Here is an 11795-nt window from a genome sequence, read left to right as displayed (position 1 = left end):
TCACAACAATTGAACCGCTCTCCTTGAAGTTCTTGATGATCCGATAAATGGTTGATTTAGGTGCAATCTTACTGGCAGCAATATCCTTGCCTGTGAAGCCATTTTTGCGCAAAGTAATGATGACGGCACGTGTCTCCTTGCAGGTAACCGTGGTTGACAGAGGAAGATCAATGATTCCAAACACCACCCTCCTTTTTAAGCTTCCAGTCTGTTATTCAAACTCAATCAACATGACAGAGTGACCTCCGGCCTTGTCCTCATCAACACTCACATCTGTGTTAACGAGAGAATCACTGACATGTCAGCTGGTCCTTTTGTGACAAGGCTGAAATGCAGTGGAAATGTTTTTTTGGGGGATTCAGTTCATTTGCATGGTAAAGAGAGACTTTGCAGTTAATTGCAATTCATCTGATCACTCTTCATAACATTCATTAACATCTCTGTCGGCGCCTACTTCCGGCGCCGACAGAGATGGCCGCCTCGCTTCGCGTTCCTAGGAAACTATGCAGTTTTTTGTTTTTTTACGTGTTATTTCTTACACTAGTACCCCAGGTCATCTTAGGTTTCATCACATACAGCCGAGAAGAACTACTGAATATAAGATCAGCGTCAACTCACCACCAGTACGACCAAGAATATGTTTTTCGCGATGCGGATCCTGTGTTCTGCCTTACAACCAGCGCCACGGGATGGTTCCCATGCAGCGACCCAAAAAAACGACTCAGAAAAAGAGGGAAACGAAGCGGTCTTCTGGTCAGACTCCGGAGACGGGCACATCGTGCACCACTCCCTAGCATTCTTCTTGCCAATGTCCAGTCTCTTGACAACAAGGTTGATGAAATCCGAGCGAGGGTAGCATTCCAGAGGGACATCAGAGACTGTAACGTTCTCTGTTTCACGGAAACGTGGCTCACTGGTGAGACGCAATCCGAAGCGGTGCAGCCAGCGGGTTTCTCCACGCATCGCGCGGACAGAAACAAACATCTTTCTGGTAAGAAGAGGGGCGGGGGCGTATGCCTTATGGCCAACGTGACATGGTGTGATGAAAGAAACATACAGGAACTCAAATCCTTCTGTTCACCTGATTTAGAATTCCTCACAATCAAATGTAGACCGCATTATCTACCAAGAGAATTCTCTTCAATTATAATCACAGCCGTATATATCCCCCCCCCAAGCAGACACATCGATGGCTCTGAACGAACTTTATTTAACTCTCTGCAAACTGGAAACGATTTATCCGGAGGCTGCATTCATTGTAGCTGGGGATTTTAACAAGGCTAATCTGAAAACAAGACTCCCTAAATTTTATCAGCATATAGATTGCGCAACCAGGGGTGGAAAGACCCTGGATCATTGTTACTCTAACTTCCGTGACGCATATAAGGCCCTGCCCCGCCCCCCTTTCGGAAAAGCTGACCACGACTCCATTTTGTTGATCCCTGCCTACAGACAGAAACTAAAACAAGAAGCTCCCACGCTGAGGTCTGTCCAACGCTGGTCCGACCAAGCTGACTCCACACTCCAAGACTGCTTCCATCACGTGGACTGGGAGATGTTTCGTATTGCGTCAGCCAACAACATTGACGAATACGCTGATTCGGTGTGCGAGTACATTAGAACGTGCGTTGAAGATGTCGTTCCCATAGCAACGATTAAAACATTCCCCAACCAGAAACCGTGGATTGATGGCAGCATTCGTGTGGAACTGAAGGCGCGAACCACTGCTTTTAATCAGGGCAAGGTGTCTAGTAACATGACTGAATACAAACAGTGCAGCTATTCCCTCCGCAAGGCTATCAAACAAGCTAAGCGCCAGTACAGAGACAAAGTAGAATCTCAATTCAACGGCTCAGACACAAGAGGCATGTGGCAGGGTCTACAGTCAATCACGGACTACAGGAAGAAACCCAGCCCAGTCACGGACCAGGATGTCTTGCTCCCAGGCAGACTAAACAACTTTTTTGCCCGCTTTGAGGACAATACCGTGCCACTGACACGGCCTGCAACGAAAACATGCGGTCTCTCCTTCACTGCAGCCGAAGTGAGTAAGACATTTAAATGTGTTAACCCTCGCAAGGCTGCAGGCCCAGACGGCATCCCCAGCCGCGCCCTCAGAGCATGCGCAGACCAGCTGGCCGGTGTGTTTACGGACATATTCAACCAATCCCTAGACCAGTCTGCTGTTCCCACATGCTTCAAGAGGGCCACCATTGTTCCTGTTCCCAAGAAAGCTAAGGTAACTGAGCTAAACGACTACCGCCCCGTAGCACTCACATCCGTCATCATGAAGTGCTTTGAGAGACTAGTCAAGGACCATATCACCTCCACCCTACCTGACACCCTTGACCCACTCCAATTTGCTTACCGCCCAAATAGGTCCACAGACGATGCAATCTCAACCACACTGCACACTGCCCTAACCCATCTGGACAAGAGGAATACCTATGTGAGAATGCTGTTCATCGACTACAGCTCGGCATTCAACACCATAGTACCCTCCAAGCTCGTCATCAAGCTCGAGACCCTGGGTCTCGACCCCGCCCTGTGCAACTGGGTACTGGACTTCTTGACGGGCCGCCCCCAGGTGGTGAGGGTAGGCAACAACATCTCCTCCCCGCTGATCCTCAACACTGGGGCCCCACAAGGGTGCGTTCTGAGCCCTCTCCTGTACTCCCTGTTCACCCACGACTGCGTGGCCACGCACGCCTCCAACTCAATCATCAAGTTTGCGGACGACACAACAGTGGTAGGCTTGATTACCAACAACGACGAGACGGCCTACAGGGAGGAGGTGAGGGCCCTCGGAGTGTGGTGTCAGGAAAATAACCTCACACTCAACGTCAACAAAACTAAGGAGATGATTGTGGACTTCAGGAAACAGCAGAGGGAACACCCCCCCATCCACATCGATGGAACAGTAGTGGAGAGGGTAGCAAGTTTTAAGTTCCTCGGCATACACATTACAGACAAACTGAATTGGTCCACTCACACAGACAGCATCGTGAAGAAGGCGCAGCAGCGCCTCTTCAACCTCAGGAGGCTGAAGAAATTCGGCTTGTCACCAAAAGCACTCACAAACTTCTACAGATGCACAATCGAGAGCATCCTGGCGGGCTGTATCACCGCCTGGTATGGCAACTGCACCGCCCTCAACCGTAAGGCTCTCCAGAGGGTAGTGAGGTCTGCACAACGCATCACCGGGGGCAAACTACCTGCCCTCCAGGACACCTACACCACCCGATGCTACAGGAAGGCCATAAAGATCATCAAGGACATCAACCACCCGAGCCACTGCCTGTTCACCCCGCTGTCATCCAGAAGGCGAGGTCAGTACAGGTGCATCAAAGCTGGGACCGAGAGACTGAAAAACAGCTTCTATCTCAAGGCCATCAGACTGTTAAACAGCCACCACTAACATTGAGTGGCTGCTGCCAACACACTGTCAATGCCACTGACTCTACTCCAGCCACTTTAATCATGGGAATTGATGGGAAATGATGTAAATATATCACTAGCCACTTTAAACAATGCTACCTTATATAATGTTACTTACCCTACATTATTCATCTCATATGCATACGTAGATACTGTACTCTATATCATCGACTGCATCCTTATGTAATACATGTATCACTAGCCACTTTAACTATGCCACTTGGTTTACATACTCATCTCATATGTATATACTGTACTCGATATCATCTACTGTATCTTGCCTATGCTGCTCTGTACCATCACTCATTCATATATCCTTATGTACATATTCTTTATCCCCTTACACTGTGTATAAGACAGTAGTTTTTTTTGGAATTGTTAGTTAGATTACTTGTTCGTTATTACTGCATTGTCGGAACTAGAAGCACAAGCATTTCGCTACACTCGCATTAACATCTGCTAACCATGTGTATGTGACAAATACATTTGATTTGATTAGAGTATATGCAAATTGCCATCATACAAACCAAATTTATATTTGTGTCATTCTCAAAACTTTTGGCCACGACTGTACATTGTTGGTTAAGGGCCTGCAAGTAAGCATTTCACTGTAAGGTCTGCACCTGTTGTATTCGGTGCATGTGAAAAATACATTTTGATTTGACTTATGTAAAGAAGGACTCTTTATTCAACAATAAAATAATAAAGAGTTCTACAACATCAGCTTTTATTTCATTCAATATGTATTACCCTATAAATCTCAAATAATTACATGTTTATACATATCTGTCTCACATACACCATTACATTCTTCTTTTGCACACATTGATGTCCCTTGGATTCAACAAACCTTTTCACAGTCAGCAGTTAAAAGTCTGAAATGCTCTGAAGAGGCTCCCCAGACGTAGAACCAACTAGTATACCTGTACCATTGCATGCGAACGGGTGAAGAATATGATCAAAAAGGAGGAATACAGAAGGGTCTCTGGCTGAGAGGAGAGATACATTGCACTGACTGGTACACTATCGGTCTCTATAAAGTCCAGGTCTGGGTGTAGGGAGAGAGCGCATCTCTGTTCAGCCTTGCTTGGGTGGTGTGAGAGCAGACCTCCATGGCTGTGACAGGGACTGGTACAATTAAGGCAGAGTTTAGAATGAAACAATGTTTGTTTAAAATCGACTACATTGCACTCGGACTGCGCAGAATCACTGATCTGCAAATCCCCTCCCAAAAACCTACTCAGTACCTGATCAAGATTCACAATTCTGCGCCTCACCTGGATCCCCTCAAACACGCTGAGAGATACACCTAGTCCCATTCACTCTGACAACAGAGTGGACTGCAGAGGCCTCAGAGTCCTCTGGCTGATCATTCTCTCGTCCATTATCCCCATGGGCACCCTCTTCTTCCCCATGGGGGTATGACACAACATCTTGTCCAGGTTTCGTTGGGTCACCTGACCTGCCTGCTGGAGGTGGGACACTGCCTGCTCCACGCTCGCCATCAGAGGGCTGTCCTCGCTCTGAAGACGCACTAAGTCCACCTGAGAAAGAGACCACGCACACATAGATGTATTGATGAATTATATTTGTGACTGGATGACTCAGATAATTACACATAGGTTATGCATCAGACATTAAACATCCAGTTTTTTTTACTTACCACTTCCTTCTGCGAATTCAGGCTTCTTTATAAATGCAGGGCTGCTGGATCCCAATGCTAAGGTCAAGACAGAGAGTGATTCTTTCACAGCTCCTGCCATAGCCAATCAGCACCTGAAACACCAGAAATATCATCAAATAGCCTGCTCCCTGACTGACAGCTTGACACTGTTACAAAGTTATTGTAAAGACAGTGAATATTAGCACTCACTTTGAGATTTTGACATATTCTGCTGTCAGTGCTCATAATCTGACTGAACATAGATTGTGCTTTTTCAACATCACTCTGGAAGGAGAATAAAATATATTTAAACACATTTGTATGCCAGAGAGAGAGAGAGAGAGAGAGAGAGAGAGATGTCTCTTAGTACATTCAGAGAACCTAGTATTATAGACATTGTTTAGTGATGACAAAGATCAGTCATCTAAAAAATTTACCTTTATAGTTTAATGTGTCTGCCTTCTAATAGTAAAAGGATGCCACCTACTCTCATTTAATCCTTTCATAAACAACATGTCTATGGCAATATTGAAGGAGGTTGAGTCTGAAAATAATCCTCTCATGTCCTGTTAGAGAACAAACTACAGTATGTGTAAACGTCAATCAATGCCCTAGTCAAGAGGACTAGAGTTACTATGACAGCACTTAGTTCATGACAGCACTTCGTCCAGATGTTGATTATGACTGTTCCCTGATTGTTATAGTCCAAGTGCTGCATATAAATATTGTTATCTTGTCTGTCAGAGTGGTAGCAGCCATCTCCTCCAGCCCCAGCTCATAGCACAGCCTCATGAACGGGGGACCAAACTTAAACATACTGTTATTTTCGTGGTCCCTGGTCAGTGGAACGAACATGCAGAACACACAAACATACACGTAAATAATACAGAACCATAACTAAGAAAGAATGACAACATTAATCAAACTCCCAAGATTGCATTAAATTATTTCAAACGAATGCTTTATCTGTCCGTAACACAGCTGATGAGTAGACTTGATCTTCAGGTCTGTTTTGACAGCTAATTGTCAGGATACTCATTTGGCCAGTGGCCACAATGCATTAGTGAGAAACTAGTATTTTACTGTGTGACCCATACCTGTAGATGGCACCTCTGGCTATGACCATGTCCTCTGCAGATTGGCATAGGTGTAGAAGCAGTTTCAGGCCATCCTTCAATATTAACTCGTTCTTCTTTAGCTTCCGATTGAATACCTCCAAATAATGACCTGCAGAATAGAAAATGGTCTGTCAACTTCAAAAGAAGTAGTTGAGGTACAGTAGTTAGAGCCAAACAGTAAGGACATGCATATATACACACATACATATACAGTGCATTCAGAAAGTATTCCAGCCTCTGGACTTTTTCCACATTTTGTTACAGCCCCATTAAAAATGATTCAATTGTTTTTTCGCCCTCATAAATCTACATGCAATACCCTATAATGACTAAGCAAAAACAGGTTTTTAGAAATTCTTGCAAATGTATTAAAAAACTAAAACAGGTTTTCATGATCTCTCTGTACTTTGCTCCGTTCATCTTTCCCTCAATCCTGACTAGTCTCCCAGTACCTGCGCTGAAAAACATCTGCACCGCATGATGCTGCCACCACTATGCTTCATTAATACATTTGCAAATATTTCTATCTATCTAGATATTTGCAAATTTCTCTATCCATCTATCTAGATGTTTGCAAATATTTCTATCGATCTATCTATCGATCGATATATATTTGCAAATATCTAGATAGATAGAAAGATTGAACACACATACACTACCGTTCAAAAGTTTGGGGTCACTTAGAAATGTCCTTGTTTTTGAAAGAAAAGCACCTTTTTTTGTCCATTAAAATAACATCAAAGTGATCAGAAATATATTATAGACATTGTTAATGTTGTAAATGACTATTGTAGCTGGAAATGGCTGATTTTTTATATAATATCTACATAGGTGTTCAGAGGCCCATGATCAGCAACCATCACTCCTGTGTTCCAATGGCACGTTGTGTTAGCTAACCCAAGTTTAATCTTTTGGCGTTTGTCTTTACTTTATTTTAACAAAATGTATCTGCTATCATTTCTTACAACCGACAAGCTGTTTATCATATACCCTGTTGCCTAGTCGCCTCACGCCTATACATATCTACCTCTATCACTCCAGTATCCCCTGCACAATGTAAATATGGTATTGGAACTGACCCTGTATATAGCTTCTTACTTTCTTGTGTTCTTATTTCAATTTCTTGTGTGTTTTTGTTCACAATACCCAAAAATAACACAATGTTCTACCTTGTGTTTAGTGCTGCATTTACTGCATTGTTGTATTTGGAGCTTGCAAGAGAGGCATGTCACTGTACTTGTCCATGTCACTGTACTTGTCCATGTCACATTAAAACTTGAGTAGCCAACTTTTTGATCCGGACACTTGATGAGCCACTGCCTGTTTCCGCTGCTGAAATTCTTGTAGTTTGACAACATCCTCTGACAATAGATGCCTTTTTGCTGAAATGAATGGAGCAACAGGAGCAGAGATGATATTAGACTAGATATTCTCGACCGTCTCTGACAGGAGTACTGTGTTACTGTACTTGCCCATGGAGCTGAACAACTTGTGGAAATTCAGTGCATGCATTACAAATTCGTCTAGAAATTTGAAATAGTTCCAGGCTAAATATGAAAACCGGACAAGAAAAGACATCTCAACCGCTGTCACAGCAACAGTGACATTGATTGAGACAGATTCCTCGTGTGGTGGTTTGTCGACAAGGTACTGCACCATAACCATAAAATAAGTTATTCATATACCTCCTACTCTGCATGCCATACAGTCCGATTGTATGCGGCCACAAAGTAATCCTTTTGAGGGACAATCGGGAAGCAGTATTCGGATGCAGCCGCCGACCCTGCCAAGCGCCATGTTGCCCCTGACTGTACTATTGCGAGAACAAAGGGTGAAATGGTTTGGCAATTAAAAAACATTCTGCTTTCGCTGCGCTGGATTTGTTATAAGCACAGCAATTTATTATGCATTGACTAATTCTATTTATTGTTTTACCATACAACTCATAAGTTCAGTGAAGAGGAAAAAACGAACAGATAGAAATATATACGTTTTATTCTCCACTTTTTTCACGATTTAGTTGGAACATTCAAAAATGGCTGCGCCCTGTCGTGGCTGTTGACTAGTTTTACGCTGGATTTCCAAATGTCTAGCTAAGACGCATATTTCTTCTGACAAATGGACTATCGAGGAGTAAAATGATCATGATCTTGCCATCTCAATTCCCATTAGCTGTCCGACGTCTGGTTGTGTTTATAACAAACGAAACGAATTTCGCACATGCACATACTGAACATAAATCTATTACATCCTACAACCGGAAGGGGGCAGTGTCCCATACACAATATGCACCCTCCAAACTATGACCTGAGCTTTCCTTCCCTGTTTTAGAGAGCAATAGTAATTGTGTCTTTTTATGGGCAACTCACGACTGTACATGCACTAACTCTGCCATGGCTCAAGCCTTTTTCTTATTTTTTTACATTTTTATAAACGCCGAAAATAAGGTCTGTGGTAAACTCAGACTTAGGAGCAGTGGTGTAGTAAGTGGTGCCTTGAGAAGTGGGTATACAAAAATTGCGGTATATGCACTGACTCATTACTAAATTATTTAATGTAATAAATTAAACATTAAACCTTGAAAACAATTCATGGTAACCTCGTAAACAATTAATTTAGACCCAGCGTTTATTTGAAAAGGGTGTTTATTTGATGAAATGTGTGCCGTTGCCTGGCTATTAAAAGGGACTTGCAGCAATTTGAGACTAAGTTTTACAGTATGTGTTCTCCTAGCCTATTGGTTTTCTTTCAACTTTCTTTTTGTCTAGCAACCCATGATAGTTGTTGCATCTTTAGATCTCCCCTCTTTCTAAATTTCTAACCAATATTTCCATCTCTGTCCATGAAATGTATGTGCTGTGTGCATTTTGGAACATCCACACATAGGCATATTGCCTTGCCTTGTGCACATTTCACTCGGGTACTAGATTATGTGTAAGATTGAGGGAGGGGGTTTAATATATAAACATGCCTGATGACCTCATCGTTGTCATAAACTACTCCTATTGGGACTCTCTGACCCATAACAGTATGCTGCCTGTCAGTGCACATTTTTCGACAGAAGAGAATATATAGCTCAGCACCAGTGAGCAGTGCTGGTCCCCATAGCCCTAGTTCCTTCAGAAAGGTACAGAAGGGTCTGATCAATTTGCTGTTGGCTAATTTCCCAGTTTCATATTTCACCTCTGCAGCAGAATGAGCATCCCTAATGGACCTGAGAGAGAGAGAGAGAACAGGGAGAGAGAGAGCAGGGAGAGAGAACAGGGAGGGAGGAAAAAGAGAGAGACCCAGTGAGAGAGAGAGAGATACAGAGAAATAGAGAGAGTTTCCTGTCTGCTCCCTAACGACAGCAGCGCTAGACTATCTGGGAGCATCCTAAATTCATTATTGATGACATCTCTAACCTATGAGAGCTTTTCTACACAGCCATGTTGATTTGATTCTCATGGCTCTCAATACATTAATGCCCAGAGAGAGAGAGAGAGAGAGAGAGAGAGAGAGAGAGAGAGAGAGAGAGAACAGGGAGAGAGAAAGAACAGGGAGAGAGAGAGAGAACAGGGAGAGAGAAAGAACAGGGAAAGAGAGAGAGAACAGGGAGAGAGAGAGAGAACAGGGAGAGAGAGAGAGAACAGGGAGAGAGAGAGAGACCCAGGGAGAGAGAGATACAGAGAAATAGAGAGAGTTTCCTGTCTGCTCCCTAATGACAGCAGCGCTAGACTATCTGGGAGCATCCTAAATTCATTATTGATGACATCTCTAACCTATGAGAGCTTTTCTACACAGCCATGTTGATTTGATTCACATGGTTCTCAATACATCAATGCCCAAATTCTCCCATAAGTGGTTGCCTCAAACTTAAACTAAAGAGATTTGGCTAAGTAATATCTATATATTACCAGTTTGTTGCAGAAATCCAATCATTTGTTTTTTGAGTAAGTAGTACACATATTAAAGTGATTTGAATAATATCCAAAGATAGTTGTTATCTCTTGCTTTGAGGCAGAACAGTGGGAGTGGAATGGAAACTATTCACAATTACTTTAAGTCCCATAGAATCCTGAACGTGCCTCTCTCACACTTAAACTTAGTGTGCTTTGTTAGAAGCCTGCCCAGTTCTCTAAGTTAAAAGCACAATCTGTAGTATATGAATTTGAGGTTTTTAGGGATTGATCCTGTGGTTCAAGTCAAGGAGGGGTTTCTATAGAGCACTAAAGAACTGTAGCTTGTCTGTTTAATGTTCTGGTGCATGCCATCCCAGCTAGCACATCATGTTCTAAAAACCATATGTTTCTTAGAGATTGGTGAGCGCGTGGTTATCCTATGGTTATTTTGCGTACAACCTTCCCACAACTTTATGGGAATGGTGCAAGATAGTTGCTTGGCTTTGGAACATTCTCAGCCCATTTACTGAACTTGACAAAAACATTTTGGGGGGTAATTTAATTACTTTAACGGAATGTTTCGTAAATGTTCAAAGATGCTTTTACATTTAGTTCAGAGAACATTAAGAAACAATGTTCTTCTGTGGGAATTTCAGTACTTCAGCATAATGTTGCCTACAAGTTTCCTCATGGTTCTATTTAAAGTCAAATTGTTCCAAGAACGTTAAGAATAAACATTATTCTGTGGGAATTTCAGTACTTCAGCATTACATTATCTAGAGGTTTCCTCGTGGTTCTATTTAAAGTCATGTTCACAAATTGTCCCGAGAACTTTCCATAAAATACAAAATAGCCTCCAACACTCTACTCAGCAAACTGGATGCAGTCTTTCACAGTGCCATCTGTTTTGTCACCAAAGCCCCATATACTATCCACCACTGCGACCTGTATGCTCTCGTTGGCTGACAATCACTACATATTTGTCGCCAAACCCACTGACTCCAGGTCATCTATAAGTCAATGCTAGGAAAAAGCCCCGCCTTATCTCAGCTCACTTGTCACCATAGCATCACCCACCCGTAGCACGCGCTCCAGCAGGTATATATGTCACCGGTCACCCCCAAAGCCAACACTTCCTTTGGCCACCTTTCCTTCCAGTTCTCTGCTGCCAATGACTAGAACGAGTTGCAAAAATCACTGAAGCTGGAGTCTTCTATCTCACTCTCTAACTTTAAGCATCAGCTGTCAGAGCAGCTTACCGATCACTGTACCTGTACACAGCCAATCTGTAAACAGCACACCCAACTACCTCATCCCCATATTGTTACTTACCCTCTTGCTCTTTTGCACCCCAGTATCTCTCCTTGCACATCACCATCTGCACATCTATCACTCCAATGTTAATGCTAAATTGTAAATATTTCACCACTATGGCCTATTTATTGCCTACCTTCCCTACTCTTCTACATTTGCACACATTGTACATAGATTTTTCTACTGTGTTATTGACTGTACGTTTGTTTATGTGTAACTCTGTGTTTGTCTCACTGCTTTGCTTTATCTTGCCCAGGTTGCAGTTGTAAATGAGAACGTGTTCTCAACTGGCCTACATGTTTAAATGAAGGTGAAATAAAATTTAAATAAATAGAAACCACAACAAAACTTTATTACTGTTCAGAGAAAAGTCTAACAATG

The 11795-nt window shown here is 42.9% G+C and overlaps 1 long non-coding RNA gene across 3 annotated transcripts; it reads right to left on the bottom strand.

Moving 5' to 3' along the window:
- Positions 1-4133: 4133 nt before the first annotated feature.
- Positions 4134-8202, bottom strand: LOC109868512 (uncharacterized). Of its 3 annotated transcripts, XR_002251918.2 has the most exons (6): positions 7905-8202; positions 7389-7601; positions 6199-6328; positions 5312-5386; positions 5102-5214; positions 4134-4982 (listed from the first exon to the last, which is right to left on the bottom strand). It is a non-coding gene; the product is annotated as an uncharacterized LOC109868512 (long non-coding RNA). The 3 variants fall into 3 exon arrangements; XR_002251919.2 differs by lacking the exon at positions 7389-7601 and having other exon boundaries at positions 7905-8185; XR_004205069.1 differs by lacking the exons at positions 5312-5386; positions 7389-7601 and having other exon boundaries at positions 7905-8171.
- Positions 8203-11795: the final 3593 nt, after the last annotated feature.

The sequence above is a fragment of the Oncorhynchus kisutch genome, linkage group LG23 (genome assembly GCF_002021735.2).
Source record: "Oncorhynchus kisutch isolate 150728-3 linkage group LG23, Okis_V2, whole genome shotgun sequence".
Classification (NCBI taxonomy): Eukaryota; Metazoa; Chordata; class Actinopteri; order Salmoniformes; family Salmonidae; genus Oncorhynchus; species Oncorhynchus kisutch.
This window is presented reverse-complemented; position numbering and strand designations above follow the sequence as displayed.